We start from the raw sequence: 20,736 nt of genomic DNA, 5'->3' as shown, positions 1-20,736 counted from the left end.
TGTTGTTCCTTGTGGATGATTTGCCTTTACCAAGTGGAAAACCAATCCTTCAAAACTACGCAATCCTCAAGGATGAATCCTTGACTGCATGCATGAGTTTTCTCCATGAGAAAACACATGCAATTGATAGTACACTGTCCTTGAACATTTATCTCAACTGGGTCTTTCTCAGAATAGACATGCATGAGTTTTTGATGAGGGAATCTTCAGTTAACTAGAGTAGGAATAGTTGAGTGCATTAATGCATCAACTGACTGTTAACTCACTATTAGTTCCACAAATAGTTTGGAACTAATTTAAGTGGACTTAACTCAGTAAACTGAGTTAACTAATTACAACTCAAAGATAACTCAATCTTATCTCCTTAATTTACGAGATAACTCTTGCATGACTTCAGAAATACTTCTAACTTGAATTTATCCAACTAATTAACTTAAAATTAATTAATTAATTATTTCCAAGTAGCTGTTAAGAGTAAATTCGATTTTAATTCACAATTTAATTCAAGGACAAATTAAATTGGAATATTCTTGTTGCCATATTTTAACACTCCCTCTCAACAAGAAAGGGATTATCTGCCACCCTGATCCTGTCTCTATGGAACTCAAATTTACACTTTGACAATGCCTTTGTCAAAATGTCAACATCTTGCTCCTAAATATACTGCAACAACATGATCCTCCTTGCTACACAGTCTCTGAGATGATGATACTGGATGTCGATGTGCTTGGAACTATCATGAAATATTGGATTCTCAGAGAGTTTTATACAACTCTGATTATCATAATAGATCACATTTGGATCCATCCTCTGATCAAACAAGCCAACTAGGATTTTCCGCATCCAGATGGCCTCACATGCTGCCTAACTTGAAGCCATGTATTCTGCCTCTGTCGAGATGAGTGCAACCGACCTCTATTTCCTACTGTACCAAGAAACTGCCGCTGACCTAAGGTTGAAAATCCCTCTTGATGTGCTCTTCTAATCTGATGGAATCCCTACCTAATCTGCATTAGCGAAGCCCTGTAGCTTCATTCTCTCTATCCATCTGTACCATAATCCATACTAAGATGTGCCTCTTAGGTACCTCAATACATGCTTTGCCTCCCAAAACATCTTGGTAGGTTGAACCATCACTTGCCTCAGCTGGTTCACTGCATAGCACAAATTTGGTCATGTGTTCACTAAGTACATCAGTGAACCCACAAGCTGCTTGTACATAGTAGCCTCTACCACTTCTCTTGAAGTAGAAACCTCCTTCCTCCAGTTGCCTGTTAGAGGTGTCTACATGGGCTTGCACTTCTCCATGTGGAATCTCTTGAGTATCTCGTTGGCATACTTTCCCTGAGACACAAACAACTCCCCATACTTCTGCCACAGCTCCATGCCAAGGAAGTAATGCATGAGACCCATGTCTTTCATCTCGAATTCTCTTGCAAGGTCCTCCTTGAAACACATGATCAACTGATCATCACCAGTCAATATGAGATCATCAACATAAAGTACAATGATCAACAACTTACCTTTCACCACGATGTGGTATAGGTTCACATCCACTTCACTCTTTGTGAAGTCCAACCTGGTGAAGTCGTTGTCTATCCTGGCGTACCAAGCACGAGGTGCTTGCTTCAGCCCGTACAATGCTCTCTTGACTCAGCACACATGAAACTCACGATCGAAGGTCTCAAAACCTTCCGGCTACTCTATGTACACCTCTTCCTCAATCTAGTCATTGAGGAACACAGTCTTCACATCCATCTAATGGATCTTCCAACCCATCTGTGCTGATAGTGCCAACATAGATCTGATAGATGAGTACCTTGCGGGAGGAGCAAAAGTCTCATCATAGTCAATCCCCTCAACCTGTGAAAAGCCACGGGCAACAAATATTGCCTTATGCTTCTCCATACTACCATCAGCAGCTTGCTTTACTTTGTAAAGCTAATGGGAACTCACAATTGACTTGTTCTCTGGTCTCGGAACCACGTCCCAAACATTGTTACGAACTATGGAGTCATACTCCTCCACCATAGCATTAACCCAAATCGGATGCTGCATTGCTTTCTCAAAGGAATATGGCTCAGTCTCAGCACATTCCCCAACAAGGGCAATGTATTCAATGTACCTCTCAGGTGGCCTCCTCTATCTACACTAAGAATATGGTGCTCCCACATTCTCTCTCGCATCCTCCAACAATCTGTCAGCTTCTCTTGTAGGCTTCTGTCCATCTCTAGAAGACTCTGCTTGAGTGGATGTCTCCACTCTTGGAAACTATGCATGCGGCTGCTCCGCACCAGTCTGGGGCTCCTCCTCCTCAGGAACCAATAGTTCATCCACAGCCTGTAGTTGGAGCTCCCTCTCAAGGGAAACTCGCATGGCCTTCTACTCATCAAACTTGAGATCTCTGTGAACCGCTGTCCTCTGATTGGTAGGAAATTACACCCGATAGTTGTGAGGTTTATCAGTGTACCCCACAAATATCCCCAACTCTGTTGTCGGCTCAAGCTTCTTCTATGCATCCTTTGTCACATGGCAATATATCGATGAGCCAAAGATCCTGAAGTGACCCACATTTGGTTTCTTACCGGAGAAATCTTCCTCTGGTGTCTTCATCCCAAGTATGCGATGCAGGATTCTATTATGCAAATAGACAGTTGTGTTGCATGCCTCATCCCACAAGTGAAGTGCTAGGCCTTGGTCATGTAGAATTTCCTGTGATGCCCCTACAATATTTCTGTTCTTCCTCTCAGCCACCCCATTCTATTGTGGGTTATGAGGTGTCGTTAACTCTCATTTAATTCCTTCCGCTGCACAAAAGTCCTTAAACTCTTGAGAGACATATTCTCCATTGTTGTCACTTCTCAAGGCCTTGATCTTCTTCCCTGACTCTTTCTCGACCAAAGCTTTGAACTCAAAAAACTTTGTGAAAGTTTGGTCCTTCTTCTGCATGAAATAAATGCAGCATTTACGAGAATAGTCATCAATGAAAATCACATAATACCTTTGCTTCACTGTGGATTCCGTTGAGAATGGTCCACACATATCAGCATGAACTCACTCTAAGATAGCCTCTGCTCAACTGTCACGATCATGAAAGGAATACTTAGTGTAATTTCCCAATTTACAACCTTTGCATGTGTCAAATTTCTCAAGTTTACCTTTGGGAAGTTTTATAGATATCTGCTGCATTATCTTCAAAGCCCCATGATGCAAATGGCCCAACTTCCTGTGCCATAACTCGCTAATGTCTTGGCTTTGCACCAATTCTGCTTTTGTACTCAATGCTGCACAATCACCTACCTCTAGTTTATAGAGATTCTTCACCTGAATCCCTATCCTCTTGGTTTGACCCATCGCTATGTGTCTAAGGAACGCCTTTCCTTTACTGAAGACAACATTGTAGCCTTTGTCCTCCAACATTGTGACCGATACCAAGTTCTTCTTCCGTTCAGGCACATACATCACATTTGTCAAGGTGAGAGGAGCTCCATGCTCCCTTTGAAAAACAACCGTGCCCACTCCTGAAACACTATACCTTCCATCGTCACCCATCTCTGTGCACATCTTGAGGTCTTTCTCCTCCAAGGCACTGAATAAATTTTATCACCGGCCATGTGGAATGAGGCTCCACTGTCAAGATATCAAACACAACCCATCATCGATGACACCATGCATGCGATGAGGGTAAAGTCCATTTCGAACTGATAGGCTAATGCCTCACCTTCCGATCCTTCCGAGAATCCCTTCTTGGACTTCTTCAATGGGAAATTAGTCACATAATGTCCCATCTTGTGACAATTAAAGCATCTTACTTTAGACATGTCACCCTTCTTCCCTCTATGAGAAGAATTCGATTTGAAATGGGAAGCCTTCCCCTTCCCTTTCCTTGCCTTACTTGCTAAGGCCATATTTTCTTCATCATCATTCTTGGATGAAGAACCATCTCGTGTGCTCCTCCTGATCTCCTCCTGCATAAGATCTGACCATAGTTGTTCCCAATCCGACAGTTTCTCCCTTCCATTCACAGAGTCCTGGTAGCTATTCCAACTCTTTGGAAGGCTAAGGAGAGCGTGGCTCACCATATCATCATCGGTAGTAGTTATTCCCACACTACTAAGCTCATCTTTGTAGGTGATGAGCTTGTTCAGATATGTGGAAATAGTATCGCCCTTCTCCATCTTGATTCTTCGAAGCTTATCCTTGAGCGCCAATTTCCTCTGGTCGCTACTGTTCTGGTAGAGGTCCTTCAATGTATTCCACATTGAAAATGGAGTATCCTTCCCATGGAGACTCGAGACAATATGGTCCCGAACTCCCTCAAGGATGATCCATCTTGCCTTTGCCACATACTTCTTCCACTCAACCAACTCTTGTGCATTAGTTGAAGTTGGCTTTGGGATTTCTTGATCAATGAATTCTTTCAAGCCATTGTATTCTAATATAGCCTCCATTCTATCTTTCCATGCTATGTAATTCGAGCTACCTTCCAAGGCATACTCGAGTCTCAAGCCATAGAACACCATTGGCCAACCTTGAAGTATGATATGAATTCAATTTGCACTTGCAACCCTGAACTTCAAACTTCGAATTCTCTTCTCAGTATATTGTTCACAACTTTGATACCATGTAGAAAATTTCTACAAATCTAGCTCTAATACCATGTAGAAAATTTCTACAAATATTTCTTTGATACCATGTAGAAAATATGTGTAGGTTAACAAAATAATGCAATATAAATCAAAGCAGAATACTATAACCTACTTCTACTATCAATTTTCGGAAGCTTAAAGATCAAGCTGAACAATATAACCAGAAGAAGAAGAATCAATGGCACAATACGAGAATACTTTGGGGAAAGCCTCAACTAAAAATCCCACACTATTGTATTATCATACATGGTGGAAATACATAGGAATTATACAATGCCTTAGTTCTCACAGCTAGCCAGCTCTCAGTACAATCCTCACAGATGCTCACAGACAATCTTGGCTTCTCTCCAGCCTTTCTATCTACCCTCCAAGCTCCTATTTCCTTGTGATGTTCCTTGTGGATGATTTTCCTTTACCAAGCGGAAAACAAATCCTTCAAAACTCAGCAATCCTCAAGGATGAATCCTTGACTGCATGCATGAGTTTTCTCCATGAGAAAACACTTGCAACTGATAGTACACTATCCTTGAACATTTATCTCAACTGGGTCTTTCTCAGAATAGACATGCATGAGTTTCTGATGAGGGAATCTTCTGTTGACTGGAGTAGCACTAGTTGAGTGCATTAATGCATCAACTGACTATTAACTCACTATTAGTTCCTCAAACAATTTGGAACTAATTTAATTAGACTTAACTCAGTAAATTGAGTTAATTAATTACAACTCAAATATAACTCAATCTTATCTCCTTAGGGATAACTCTTACATGACTTCAGAAAGACTTCTAACTTGAATTTCTCCAACTAATTAATTTAAAATAAATTAATTAATTATTTCCAAGTAGATGTTAAGACTAAATTCAATTTTAATTCACAATTTAATTCAAGGAAAAATTAAATTGAAATATTCTTGTTTCCATATTTCAACATATAGTTTGGGCTTGCTACTTGTTGGCGTGTTGGGGTAAACAAACTTGATGTGTTTTTTTTATCTCACAGTTGGAGTCTATGGAATAAGAAAGAAATTTGATTTGCATTTTCTCATCCTGATAGGTAAATGTTTGTAGATGAAGATTCCATCTTAGCAACTCTGTCACAAGGAAATTATGTATATTTTGTTTTTGCTCAGTACAAAATCAATTTTTATTTTTATTTTAACTTAACATTGGTTGCATTTAAGAGCAAAGAGTTGTCTCCATGTCTTCCTCACGCAAGAAAGTTGTATGGTCCAATGATCCTGCCATATGACTATTGACAACTAGCTTGTGGTACAAGGCTATCCTTGATGATGAAGCAGTAGTAGTAGCTTTGTGGTGGGGAAGATTTGGAAATTTAAATCTTCAATGAAATCCATGATTTTTACGTGGTTGGCTGTAACGAATAATGTTTTGACATGAGAGGTTCTACAAAATAGGGTAAGGTAGGGTCCTAGAATTTGTACTCTACGCAAATGTGAAGGGGAAACAATAGACCACGTACTGGTTTTCATTTGTATTTTTTCTCAGGAGGTATGGGGTGTTATTCTCCCCTTATTTGAGGAAAGGGTACTTGGCAAGAGGCTTCCTTGTTGGACTATTTGATGATAGAGCAATAAAATAACATAGATCATTGCCCCTGATTGCCTCTAGAGCGATTTGGACAGGAAAGAAGGAATAACAATTTTGTAGACAAGGAGATCCCTCCTTTTCAAGTACATCATCAAATAAAATACCTATATGAAGGCATAAAAATGACTCCAAAGGTTAAAGTTCCAAGGTGGGTTGCAATATGGAGGTTGATAAAACTTATCCATGGCCTTTCTTTGTTGGTGCTTTCCAAGGTGATATTCTTGTTTATCTGTTAATATGCGTGGTATTCTTGTTCTATATATTATTTGCAATTCGAACCCAAGTCCGCTGCTTCTACATGTGTGATATTCTTGTTCTGTATATTATCTGCAATTTGAACCAAAGTCAGCAATGTGCAGGAGGAAAATTTGAACTGGTGCTGCTTTTGGTGTCTTTCATGTCTACCTCTGCCAGAGAATTATCCACAATACATCAAGTTTTGGATTCACATGTCTCCTGATATTTGATTATTTTTCACATTTTGAAGTGGGTAGAGAGGAAAGCTCTTGTTTCAGGTGAAAACATATTCTTTTCAGGTCATAATGGGCAGTAGAGCAGTAGGGATGGGCTTTTTGGGTCAATATAATTTGAAGCCAACTAAAAATTTGATGCCCAAAACTTCACAACTAGTTTTGAGGGTTCCCTGGCAACAGAAAAGCATAAAATTAAGACGTTTGGAACTTTGAGGCCATGCCCATCATATAACCCTTTTCGTATCACAACAATCTTGACAATGGGAAATCCTTTGGCATTCATGCTAGTGCAACCCTGCAACTTCCTAGGTGTGCATGTTGTTCACAATTCATGCTATAATTTATTTATTTATGTATTTTGTTTTTGGTTGAAATTGGTACATGTATAAATAGCTTATGTGACATCCTTGATAATCTTGCCATTTGAAGATCAAGGGAAGAAAGCACAGATCATAGTTGAATATAATTTAACTTGGAGGTGTTTAGAAGATTCATTTGTGAATTGAATTGCTGCAAATAAGCTTCTTATCTTCATTTAATGAACTATGTAAAATGCCTCGGTTTTATTTATAGTTTTGTTGAGTTAACGGTTAGTGAATGGCTTGATAAAGAATTTGTTCTTGATCTGGATTCCCCTCAGATGCCAGCAAACAGAAATTGTAGACCTCAATAATACAATTAATGCTCTTGTCAAACCATGCCTCAGTTACTGACGGTACTAAGTTTATTGTGATTTCTTTATCTAGTTTGTAAATTACTTTGTGTGGAGGGAAAGCAGAACTTTGTAGATCCTCCTCTGAGTGAGCTCAATCCTGAAATGAATGTGATAATTGATAATGAAAATAATTCGCAATTCAATGGCTTGGAACTTATTTCTTTTGAAAATTTTACATCTTGGGCAATTATGGAAGCTGTTGGATCATGTCTAACAAACAAGCATTCAGAAGGACTCCCTGGTAAGAGGTAAGTGCCTGAAGATATAACTTGGAATGTGAAGAATGGAACCATCATGATTATGATTGTGTCTGAGATGCTTGGAAGTTTCTTCTTTCCACTTGGTATTTTTTTATTATTAAACTTAGTTTTTCTTAGCTTTTGGACCTGCACTTTTTAGTTTGAATTTTTGACATGTGTGCAATGGTTTCTAGGTTCAACGTTATAGTGTAGATACCTGTAGTTGTTGCATGAGTATCTGTTATAACAATTATGGATAAAATTATTGGACACTTTTCTATATTTATTCACTATTGTGTTGGGTTGGGATTTATGCCATGCATATAATATGCTGGCAATGAATTCATTGACCAAAGTGAGAGGCTTTGCTAGTAGAGGGCCCTAGCAGCATTCCATCTTGATAAGAGTACATAGGGTGTTAATTTTCAACCATTATCTCAATCCCAAACTAATTTTATTGTTTATACAACTCTCCTCAAACCACATCATCGCATTATGGTGTGTATGGTTCTGAATTACTTACCACATTGTTATAGCTCCAAATCTCACTCTTGATGTTTGTGATGCTATACTCAAGGCCTAGGGCAACCCCTCCTTCTAGACCTAGTCCAAATACTTAAAAAACAATGTTTTACTCCCTATACGTGACATTTCCTTGAGCTAAACGTGTGTGTACACGGGTCTGTCTATACCCAACCCGCGTATATGTCTTAAAACACTTAAAAAAATTAAATCTCCTTAATTTCGGGCGGAGATCGCGGGTTTTACCTGTTGATTACCTATTAGTTCCCGTGGCCCAACTCTTCCCAACGAATTCCAAACAAAAAAACTACTTTTGGAGAAGTATAAAAGGGCTTCAATGGGAAGGCCTAAGGGAGGAGAGAAGAGAGAGAAAAATCACTCTGTTGAGATTATCCCAGATCAGGTCTGAAGATCCCTGTGCTTTCAACACTTCCCCCATTATAGGAAACCCTTGTTTCCTTGAGTTATGATGTCTTTCCATTTGTTGAGATATCCTTGAGTGAGTTATGGAAGGAGCTTGTTGAAGGCTTGAGATTGGATGAATCTGGAGGACGGTTCCGCTTGGAGCTTGTGAAAGGAATACTAAGGTGAAATCATTCCTTTCTGTACTTTAGTTATCTATAATAAAAGAAACACTTGTCTTGTTCTTGATACGAATCTTCTTCATGTTTATGATATCAATTTTATGATCTACAAATGAATGATTATTTCAATTGCATAACTAACTTTCAGTATGATATGAAGTTGATTTCTTTATGATGTTTAGTCCATATACTGCTGTGATTTCTTGAATTGATATTTTCCAGGTTGAAGGAGCAAAAGGAACTCCAAGAGGGTTTGGACCCTAGCTGGATCTTCCCAAACGAAGGACCCCCAGGTGCACCCCTCTTCGCTTAGTTTGTTTATATTAGCATCATGGCTGTGTGGAATGCTTGTTTTTATTTATAGATAACTACCACTCTGCTAGGGTATTAACCCAAGACCCTAGGGAACATTCTCCCTTAACAGAATTGGCAAATCCATTGGGGACAACAATATTGTTGTTCCTAGTTTGGGTTTGTTCAACCCAATCATGGCTCAACTGTTAGTTTACTTGCTGTGACTGAGTAGTATGTTCCTATAGGAACTCGAATTGTAAGTTTGATCAGTTTCTTCAGACTGTTTTTTGTTTTTTCTTGTAATCTAAAATATATGCTGTTTTTATAGTTTACAGAAGCATACGTATGCATGTTTCTTGAAGTCGACCCGCGTATACGCAGGTTTCCTTTGGCTGAATAGCGTATATACGCAGTTGTGCACTAACAAAGTCGCGCATACCTTAAAATTTTCAAGATTTTTCAAATATTTTTGTTTCTGAAGATCTGTTTGCTAGTCTGAATCAGTCCTAAACAGTTACTTTTTTGTGTCTGTCTTTATTTTTACAGCAAGTATATGATTTTAAACTCTTTCCAATTGTGAGAAGTGTTGGTATTGTTTTGTTTTGTGGCAAGTGTCATCGTTTTTATTTAAGCACACAAGATTTCTTGCTGGGAATCTTGGCTGCTCTGGTCTTCCAGGGCAGTGTTATGAAACCAGCTCAAGAAAAGATAGAAAAGATAGATCAACGCCTTAGAATTCAGCCTCTTTGAGGGGGAAACCTCCTTTACATTACATAAATGAACAATTCTTGGATGATACAAATGAAAATACCTCCTTTCTATATATAGGAGTCTAAGGGGTCATAACATAATCAGAGCCGACATAACAATAATAATGTAAGGGCACAATAATAACAATAGTGGGCTTCTATGGGGCACAAGAGTAACAATATGGGCACTACATGGGTACATCAATATAATAAGTGGGTTGTACTAATAACAATAAGGGGTTACACTAGTAGTATAGGGGCCTAACATGCCCCTCTCCTTCAAAAAGCGTTGTCCTCAACGCTTGAGTAGTTCTTGATGCTTCTATATAAAATTATTGTCCTCCCATGTGGAATCTTCAGCAGGTAGGTTCTTCCACTTCATGAGATACTCTGAAATTGATCGATTTCGTAGCTATCGGGTTCTTGTTTCTGTGACTACTCCAGGTTCCAATATGATTTTTCCTTCCTCTTCAATTTCTAGCAATATTGTTTGAATTGGGATCTTTTGCAACTTTTGAATAAGTGGCCATACTTCTTTGTCCTTCTTCCATTCATCCCTTGCTTCATTTATCCAATCTGGTTGGGTAATAGAAATAGCACAAAAAAATGCTTCCACATCCTCATCCTTGAAGAGTCTTCCCATTCAGTAAGGTCGCCATTTTTTAAGTGCATGTAGTATTTCCAACATTTCCTTCTCATAAATAGCTTGCTTCAGGTGTAGTAGTAAAAATACCCAATCGCCTACATCAAAACATTTTTCACTATGATGTTGATCTACCTGTTGTTTCATTTGATTTTGCATCGAAGTGGCGTTATCCTTTAAAAGTTGGAGAACTTGTTGTTGATGCTCGATGTGATTTTCACTGCTTGAACCTTTTTCTTCTTGATATGTCCTTCTATATTTAGAGTTTGAGGTGTGGTAATTTCTTCAAATCCTTTACAAGATATGGTAGGATTCATTTCTTGATGCTCGATGTGATCTTTCACTTCTTGAACATTTTTCTTCTTGATATGTCCTTCTATCTTGATAGTTTGAGGAGTGGTAATTCTGACCAGTGAATTACAAGATATGGTTGGATTCATTTCTTCTTTATTGACGTGATCTTTCACTTCTTGCACCTTTTTCTTCTTGATATGTCCTTCTATCTTGAGAGTTTGAGGAGTGGTCATTCTTGCCAATAGTTTACAAGATATGTTCTGATTCATTTCTTCTTTCTCTGGGGTCGGGTCCTGGCATATATCCTCTTCTTTTGATGTTTCTTGATCCTTTTCTTCCTCCTCTTCATACTCTATGTAAAATAATTTCTTCTCAGCACACTTATGACCTTTAGTGCATTTGCTATCACAATTGTAACAAAGCCCTTTTTCTCTTTTTTCTTCCAATTGTTGTGGTGTAACCCTTGTAGGTTGTGGAAGGCTAGGGGAAACAACACGTCCATCTTTATAGTTATGAGGGGTAGACTTCCTTGTTTCCATAATTTTACTTTCAAATATGTCACAAATCCTTTTTACTCTTTCCAATTGTTGTGGTGTTGCTCTAAAGAAGGTGTTGCTCTTTGTATCCTCATAATGTGTTATCATTTCCTCCGTGAGAATTGACCACGTAACAAGTTGTTTACGAGAACAAAGCCCTTTATACCATAAAAATTGATCCGGTTCTAAATATGAAGATGCAATACATACCTTTCGTAACAATGGTACACCATGTAGATCAAAATATTGCTCCATCTGAAGTATTCAATTTACCGGATCCTTGCCATCAAACTTCCTCATCTTACTTTTTCTTGATTTTAGGACCTCGATCTTGAAAAGGATGTAACTCTGTACTCGTGGATATTTAAGTTCTGAAATTTCTACCTGTAGTAGCCCTCTGTGTCCTCTTTCTAATGCCACTAGTCTGATCCAAATTGGATTCTCCAAGAAAGAGTTATGCACAATCTCCCAAGATGACCTGATTATAGACCTTTCCAGAAGAGCGAACTTGTATGAAGTGCCACGTGTCAATTTTTCGACCTTTGGCTGTGAAAACGATATACAAGAAACTAAAGTCTGTCCTCTTTTTGTACCTTCTTATGAAATTTCAATCCAATGCTCAGAGAGAAAGTTATGACGATTGTCCCCAGGTCACCTGTTTGGAATGTAATTTAGGAGTCTGCAAAAAGAACAACTTCCTAAGATAATATCTCCGCAAATATAGTGCAAAAAGCTTTGAAATTTGGACCCGAGGTTCAACGCGATTTCTTCTCAAATGGGTTTTTTTTGCAACTTCTGAAACGTCGCAGAAAAAAAGTTATAGCGAAAATTCCACGATGACCTATTTGGAGCAGCGAAACCCTAGAATCCAAAGCTCTGATACCAAATGTTATGAAACCAGCTCAAGAAAAGATAGAAAAGATAGATCAACGCCTTAGAATTCAGTCTCTTCGAGGGGGCAACCTCCTTTACATTACATAAATGAACAATTCTTGGATGATACAAATGAAAATACCTCCTTTCTATATATAGGAGTCTAAGGGATCATAACATAATCAGAGCCGACATAACAATAATAATGTAAGGGCACAATAATAACAATAGTGGGCTTCTATGGGGCACAAGAGTAACAATATGGGCACTACATGGGTACATCAATATAATAAGTGGGTTGTACTAATAACAATAAGGGGTTACACTAGTAGTATAGGGGCCTAACAGGCAGAAAGATTGATCTCAATCTTTGTGTCAAATCTTGTTTTGGTGACTTTTTTGTTTGCATGTCAAAACTACATCTTTGTGACCATCTGCTTTTCCTACTTTCTGAAAGTTGTTGATTGACACTTTCTTGAAAGTTGTCTTTTCGATCTTTTTGGTCTTTGTTGCCAAGCTTTTTGTTGTTGCTTTTGATTGTTAAGAGCATCTTGAAACACATTTTTTTTGTTGAGTTTTCACCCATCTTGTGTTGTTAACTTGCAAAAGTGTTTTGTTGCCTATTCTTCGATCATAAAGTTTCAAGCACTTTTTGAAAAGACATTTTTTTTTTCTTTTGAAGAAAACTTCTTGAAAACTTGGTTTTGATTTCTTGAACTTTGTTTTGATTTAGTTTATTTTTGTGAATGAAAGTGCATTTTTGTTTGTCTTGAAACTTGCTTTTAGTGTAGAGATGAAAATGAGCATTAGCAACTCATATTCCATCTAAACATTTTAAGTGGCAAATTAGTATTGATAAACAAGTTACTTTCATTTCTTGATTTAGAATAGTCTTAGGTTTTGCATCAGCATGTACTCATTGCATTAGGATAAATTTGTGCATCTTTTTAGGGCATCCATAGTTTTGTTAATTTTTGTGAGTGTGAAGCTTGAGTAAAAGAAAAGAAAAGAAAATTTGTTGATTTCTTAGAAGTCCCTCTGAACCTAGTAGAAATTTCTTTCATTGAAGAACAAAACGAGTGCATTTGCATATATTTTGGTTTTTATTAATTTATTTTGCGTCAAAACACCACAAGTTTCACTTCCACTTATCCCTTGACTTAAAGAACAACCCATTTAAAAACAAGCGCTAATTAAAATACACTAAAACTTTTTTATAATTGTCAAGTTAGACACACCAACAAGTTTTACGATATTTTAGGGCCTTGGATTAGGCAAGTGGAGAGAAAACTCTCCAAGGCCACTTAAACTATCAAACATAGGAGTCTAAATAGTGAGTGCAAATCCAATAGTGTTAGGAAGACCAGGAAAGCTCCAGATCTAGGAGTCAAGCACGAGGGTTTTTGAAGATAAGGAAGAGAGATACCCCCTCTCCTACTTGTTGGATCTTACCTCAAGACTATTCCACCTGGCTTCTGACACGAGTTGGTGACCTTAGTTGCTTCTCTTAGGGATTTACATAGGTGGCTGCGGAGGGGAATCTCACAGCACCTGAGGTCGACCTTGTATCACTCTCAACGGTACTACTGGAGGGCACCCTTGCGAAGCTTGGGGGCTTTCACCGGCGCAAGCTGTTGTTAGGAGGTCAGCGTAACTTCCTCTGTTACCTTCGCTAGTAGGACGGGCCATCATTATCCCAGACTATCTTCAGAAGGCCCCTTACCTCACTTTCTTGTATTTTGGTGTTCGGTCCTCGTCACCCGGAGCAGAAATACTTGAAAAATATTTGACTGGATGATATCTTTTAGGGACTTTTTAGTGTGTGCTCTGTGCTCTTAGCTGGCCTAGCTTTCATCTTTTCTTGAGTCTTTAATAAGAGATTAATAAAAAATTCAAAGTCGCTAATCGATTGCCTAGATGGTCTCGAAGACTTCGTGGTCTTTCACCACCAAGTTTAGAGCCTTCTCCTAGAAGGAACAGAGGTAATACTGCTGGTTGGTTCCATTCCACGGTAGCTGATGCATCGGGGATTGATCCTCCCCTCGGGGGCATTAGTGTTCAGGACAGGCCTGGTAATTTCGTAGAATAAGAGAGGAGCACTCCAGTTCTTTCTCGAGTTCTCTTTCAATCGGAAGATAACATAGAGGTAGAAGAACTCCCTGAGTCGTCAGCAGCTCCGAATTCTCCTCTGCCTTCTAGCCATCCAAACGTATTACAATATGTTGGGACTCCAACAAATAGACCATCAAGTCCAGGTCATATTACGCACTTACCATCGATGACCACTACTGGGAGCATGGCTTCTACTACAAGTGCTACAACTATGCAGACTCCAACATCTGTACAAGGGGGGGGAACTATTTCCATCCCCTCTACATCTTTATTTGGGTCTTTTGCTAGCACATCTTTAGTTGGGTCTACCTCCATTCCTTCTACGAGTAGAAATTCCCAATCCAGTGCTTTTAGTTCTTGGTTTTTCCCATTTGGCACCCATTCACAGGGTATTCCGTCAGTTTCTTTCAGTGCCTCCACATCCATGATGGGTGGGTTGGCTTCATTCCAGGGTTTTCCTTTTGGAAGTGGTCATATACCACATTCCAACCTGACGATAGGATCTATGCCTTTTTCCGCTACAGGACAAAGCAACAATCCCTTTCAAGGTTGGACTAACCCTGCGGTTAGTGGCATGGGAACTGGGAATCCATTTTTCAGCCAACAAGGGAATAGGCTGTACTCCACAGTTAGCGCATTTCGAAGTATTCCTCCCTTAGCTTCTTCTTGGAATCCTTATCAGGGGTTATCAACTCCTTATAATCCATTAGGAGGAAGCTTCACCGGTTCTATTGGTTTTTCGGCCAGAGTTGGTCAAACTTCGAGTTTTGCTGGATCACAAGGGTTGCCTTTTGGTTCAGCTGGTTCTATGGGTAACTTCACGCAGCCTAGTGCCTTCCAAAATCCAAGCCAATCTTTTTAGAACTTTGGGAGCTCCGACCAGTCTGGGTCAAATCCCCAAGGTCCTCCTAGGCTTCCTTTTCTGGCAACGTTGAATTTTCCAGATCTCACAAAATTAACAAATGATCCAATCAAATACAATCCGGCCTGGACTCCAGTCCCAACCAAACTCCCTTTGAACATTCCAAAGTTCGAGGGGAAGGGTGGCGAAGACACGGGCGACCATGTAGCCACATTCCATTTTTGGTGTTCATCAAACTCCCTTATCGATGAGTCAGTTAGGTTGAGACTCTTTCAATGCACCTTGACTGGTAATGCGACCAAGTGGTATATAGAGTTGCTAGGGGGTAGCTTTACATCTTTCACCGACTTAGCTAATATTTTCCTAAATCATTTCCAGTTGCCCGTTTGTTATGATGCTGGAACAGAACTTTTGGCCAATTTTCGTGAGGATATGACAACCCACATTTCTGATCACATTTAGGAATGGAGATGGAGAAATAGGCTCATTAAAGCCGAAATCATCAAATGTTTCCATGATGGGTTCTAATGTACATGTGGCCACTCAGTCGCGTGATTACGATGAAGCTGGAACATCTAAGGACAAAACTACTCCCAGAAGTACCGACCTTCATATTGAGCGACCCCCTGTCGAGATTATACCACGGATACTGAAAGGTTCTGCTAAATGCGCGACTATCAATCCAAATGCTAGGGCCACCTAGAACTACTCCATAGTTGAGGATCTGGCTCAGAGTCCATGCGCTATGTCTACTTTAGAGGTTCTCCAGTCATGTGCAACTCAACGAAGTGCTTTACTTTCGGCGATAGGGGTAGTGGATCCAAATAACTCTTTAGTGCTCACTTTCGACATGCTAAATGTCAAAAAGCGACTCCCTCATCACATGGCTTTTCAAATAAAGTCTACATATTGAAAAATTAACATTTTTCATACTATTATTGATGAAGGAGCTTCCATGTGTGTCATGTCGATGTCATGTTGGAAGGCCATCAGATCACCTTTGCATGTTCCTTCACCTACCCTCCTGACTGCATTTGATGGGCATTCTCATAAGCCGCATGGGATTATCCCGGCTTTTCCCATATGTGTTGGGGGAAAATTCGTTAATGTTGAAGTAGAAGTCATTGATGCTAACCTAGACTACAATCTCCTCTTAGGAAGGAACTGGGTATATGAAATGGACACCATTGTTTCAACTCTGTTTCATGTTATTTGCTTTCCTCATGAAGGGAAAATCATTAAGTTTGATCAATTGGATTATTATCCAGTTGATCCTCGAGCAACTTCAGACTCTACTGTTCCTTTAGTGGATAACCCTTGTTCGCCTACCGAGAATCTGGGAGTTGGGATGTATTCTTCATTGATGGGTACCTTTGATCTTCCCTCTCTTATCGCTAGAGTCAATGTTGTTTCATCAACCAAGGAATCTTCATGAGAAGGGTTCTTTCGAACTCATTACTTTTCAGATCCTTCAACCTTGCCTTCACCTACGACCACATTAGTTGAAGGACAAGTTGGTGGAATGGAATTTCCTATGTTTGCAGCAGAGCTCAGATATCAGTCTATCGTTAACTCTGCAGGCAACCTTTCTACTCCTTTCTCTAAGGAGGAGCTAGATGGCAATGTGGCCCCGGCCTGGACCCTCGATTCTACCTCCACTATGGACTCTTTAGATACGGTTTTACCATCCAAGGAAGTGATCTTAGAAGTGATGATGGGTGTACATCAACCTTGGGAATATTTACACCATCATTCATATTTTCTTCCTCCCTTGCAAGAAGTAGAATCTAGGTTCTCCGAGCTCTTTACTAGTGATGTTTGTACGCTATCAAATCCTTTGGCTCCAGCACACTTTCGTGCCAAAGGTAATATTTCGATAATTTCAAAAACGATATCTATAAACATCTCTAGGAACCCTAGTGTGATCGAGAATCTCTTTATTGGAGCCGAATGCTCCCCTGAAGAAATTCAAATTTACACCGCCCTTTTTAAGGAATTTCGAGATGTATTCGCTTGGTCTTATGAAGAAATGCCTGGCATTGATCCATCCATAGATCAACATGAGATCAAGATGTATGAAAACGCCAAACCAATTCATCAAAAGCTTCAGCCGATTAATCCTAAGAAAGCAGGGGCCATTAAAGCTGAAGTAGAGAAGCTGCTCAAGGCGGGTTTCATATACCCTGTTCCTCTTACAGATTGGGTTTCTAATCCAGTCCCTGTGGATAAAAAGAAAGGAACAATCCGAGTATGCATTGAATTTAGGGACCTAAACAAATCTTGTCCCAAATATAATTACCCCACGCCATTTATTGATCAAATTATTGATGAGTGTGCAGACAATGAGATTTTCTCCTTCATGGACAGTTTTTCTGGTTATAATCATATCTCTATCCGTCCTGAAGATCAGCATAAGACAACTTTTATATGTCCCTAGGGTACCTTTGCATACAGAAAGATGCCTTTTGGTCTTAAAAATACTGGAGCTACTTTCCAGTGGGCCATGTCATATGCTTTCCATGACATTAAACATATCATTGAAGCATACTTGGATGATCTAGCTACTCGTTCTCGAAAGAGAACTGATCATCCTAGTCACCTTCGATTGGTTTTTTAGCAATGTCAATATTATAAGATCCGATTTAATCCCAATGAGTGCATTTTCGCGGTTACATCTAGTCGTTTATTAGGGTTCATGGCATGAAATGAAGGGATTCGTGTTGATCCCTTCAAGGTAGAGGCAATAATTTAGTTGCCTCCCCCATCCTCAATTCGACAACTTCAAAGTCTTCAAGGGAAAGCTAATTTCTTAAGAAGGTTTATAGTAAATTATGTTGGGATCACTAAATGATTCATGCGTTTGCTACATAAAGGAGTCCCATATGTGTGGGATGACCTTGCGCAGCAGTCGTTCGATGCCTTGAAAAAGGCATTAGTCTCTGCCCCACTTTTGAGTCCACCAGATTATGGTAGGGACTTCCTTTTATATCTCGTTGTGGTAGAATCAACCATAGGTATGGTTCTCGTTCAGGAAGATGATGCTCTCATAGAGCATGTGATTTATTATTTGAGCCAAGGCTTGATAGGTCCTAAACTTCGCTATTCCCCTGTTGAGAAGTTGGCTTTAGCAATTGTTCATGTCGTCCAGCAGCTTCGTCATTATATTTTGCTAGGTAAAAAGTTTGTCTTAGCAACGTCAATCCATTCCAATTTGTCCTCAGTAGGTGAGTGATTGGGGGCAAATATAATTGATGGATAGTCATCTTACAATAATTCAATCTCAAGTTCTTGTCCACCAAGTCTAAGAAATTTATGGTTTTTGCGGAGTTAATCTCTGAGTTGCCTTGTGGAGAGGATACGATTTATGAGGAAAGTTTACCCGACGAACATTTATTCCTCATCTCTTCACTCAACCCTTGGTATGGAGATGTCATTATCTATCTCCAAACTTCGAAGTTCCCCTCTACTTTCTCTAAGGATGAATGCTGAAAATTACGTCACCTAGCTAAGAACTATCTCATCATCGGTGACACATTATATCATCGAGGGGTTGATTCAATCCTTCAGCATTGTTTAACCCTAGAGGAAGCAGAGTCAGTGCTTAATGATTGCCACAGTGGAGCTTGTGGTGGTCATCTTTCAGGGCTTGCTATAGCCCAGCGTATCTTGCGTGCCGGCTATTTTTGGCCTTCGCTCTTCAAAGACTGTGTTGAAGCAGTCAAATGCTGTCACCCCTGTCAAATCTATACTCAGAAGATGCATGCACATCTAGCTCCTCTTTTCCCCGTTGTCATTGTCGGTCCTTTTACTAAGTGGGGTATTGATTTTACAACTTGTAATCCACCTTCAGCAGCGAATCACAAGTACATTATCGTGGTCGTAGACTACTTCACAAAGTGGGTTGAGGCCATGCCCACTTATAAAAATGATAGTGAAACAATGACATTATTCCTTTTTAATCATATTATCTCAAGGTTTGGTATCCCGAGAGAGATTGTCACTGACCATGGTAGTCATTTCCAGAACCAACTAATGTCTGAATTAGCTCTCAAATTGGGTTTTCGGTAGGAGCACTCGTCTCCATATTATCCTCAGGCCAATGGACAGGTCGAGGCAGTGAACAAAACCATTAAGACGATCTTGCAAAGGACAATCAACAAAAATTGGTCCAATTGGCATCTTATGTTGTATCCAGCTCTTTGGGCATACCAAACCTCCGTAAAGATTGCTACAGGTTTTACATCTTTTTAGTTAGTTTATGGGATGGAACCTATCTTTCCTATTGAATGTGAAATTCCATCTCTTAAGTTAGCTATTGAGCTCCTTCCCGAGACCTCTAGTCTCAAAGAGCGCCTCCTTCATTTGGATCATCTTGATGAGCAGTGTCGAGATGCCTCCACAATCAATGAGGCTCATAAGAAAAGGGTTAAAACTCAGTATGAAAAAGTTGTCCATCCTCGAGTCTTTTCTGAACGCGACCTTGTCTTGGTCTATGACCAAGATAAGGACACCTTGGGGGCAGGCAAGTTCAAACCTATGTGGTACGGTCCTTTTATAATTAAATGAGTTTTAGAAAAAGGGGTGTATGAGTTAATCGATTTTGAAGGAAACAAGTTGGCGGAGCCCCGGAACGGGCTCTACCTTAAGAAGTACTTTGCTTAAGTAGCAGCTAGATAATGACTTCTTTGTATATTTTGTATATTTGTACATATCACATTGAGAGTTTGTTGATATCGACACTTTTTGGTCTACTGTGGCAGGTGTTGATGGATGACTTGGTCTATTTTGGATTCGCCGATGGTGCTAGTCGGCACACTCAAAACCTTGCTTCCGCAGCTTGGGTAATCTACTATCCAACTGGTCATTTGATGGTGTCAAGAGGAGTATGCATTAGTCCTGCTTCAAATAATATGGGTGAGTATACTGCTGTCATTAATTTACTATCTGAAGCAATTTCTTATGAAATCAATTCGTTGGTAGTTTATCTTGATTCATAATTGATAGTGTCACAACTGAATAACATTTATTGGGTAATAAGTCATCAGTCCTAGAAGTTTCTAACTTTCTCTCACACGAAGCTCTGCAACAGAGGTTTGATGCTACCCCTGCTAGGGTTCCTGAGTAAACTCGCCACCTATCTCCTATGTTCCCTTGGCATTCCTGTCTTGCTCTGCCGTTGATTCTCTCAACATGAATCTGCCCTCTGGAGGGGTGGGCTTAGCCCCCCCTCCCACCTCCAGCCCTTTCTCTGACACTCCAGTAATCGCAGATGCTTCGACTGGCTCCGGCTCCACCCCACTGGATGCCCACAACACCGATCCGGTCATCGAAAACAATGGAGACTCTGCTGCAGGTTATGCGGTAGCCAAAGACAAAGATATCGGTAAGAATGACTCGAAATCACAGCCAAAAGCGTCCGCTGCAACTTGAATCCCCAAGTCTGCAGAGAAAATCAAAATAGATCTTCCCAGTGATCGAATCAACAACCAAATCTAATATATGAGGGATCATGCACTCATAGGCAGGTTCCTCGGATTTTGGTCAATTGAAAAGGCCTTGCATGGATGGATCGCCTCCAAATGGA

Source organism: Pinus tabuliformis, chromosome 1_1, assembly GCF_031772625.1.
Source record: "Pinus tabuliformis cultivar Carrire ecotype Pingquan chromosome 1_1, CPIR1, whole genome shotgun sequence".
Taxonomy (NCBI): Eukaryota; Viridiplantae; Streptophyta; class Pinopsida; order Pinales; family Pinaceae; genus Pinus; species Pinus tabuliformis.
Note: the sequence above shows the minus strand (reverse complement) of the source record.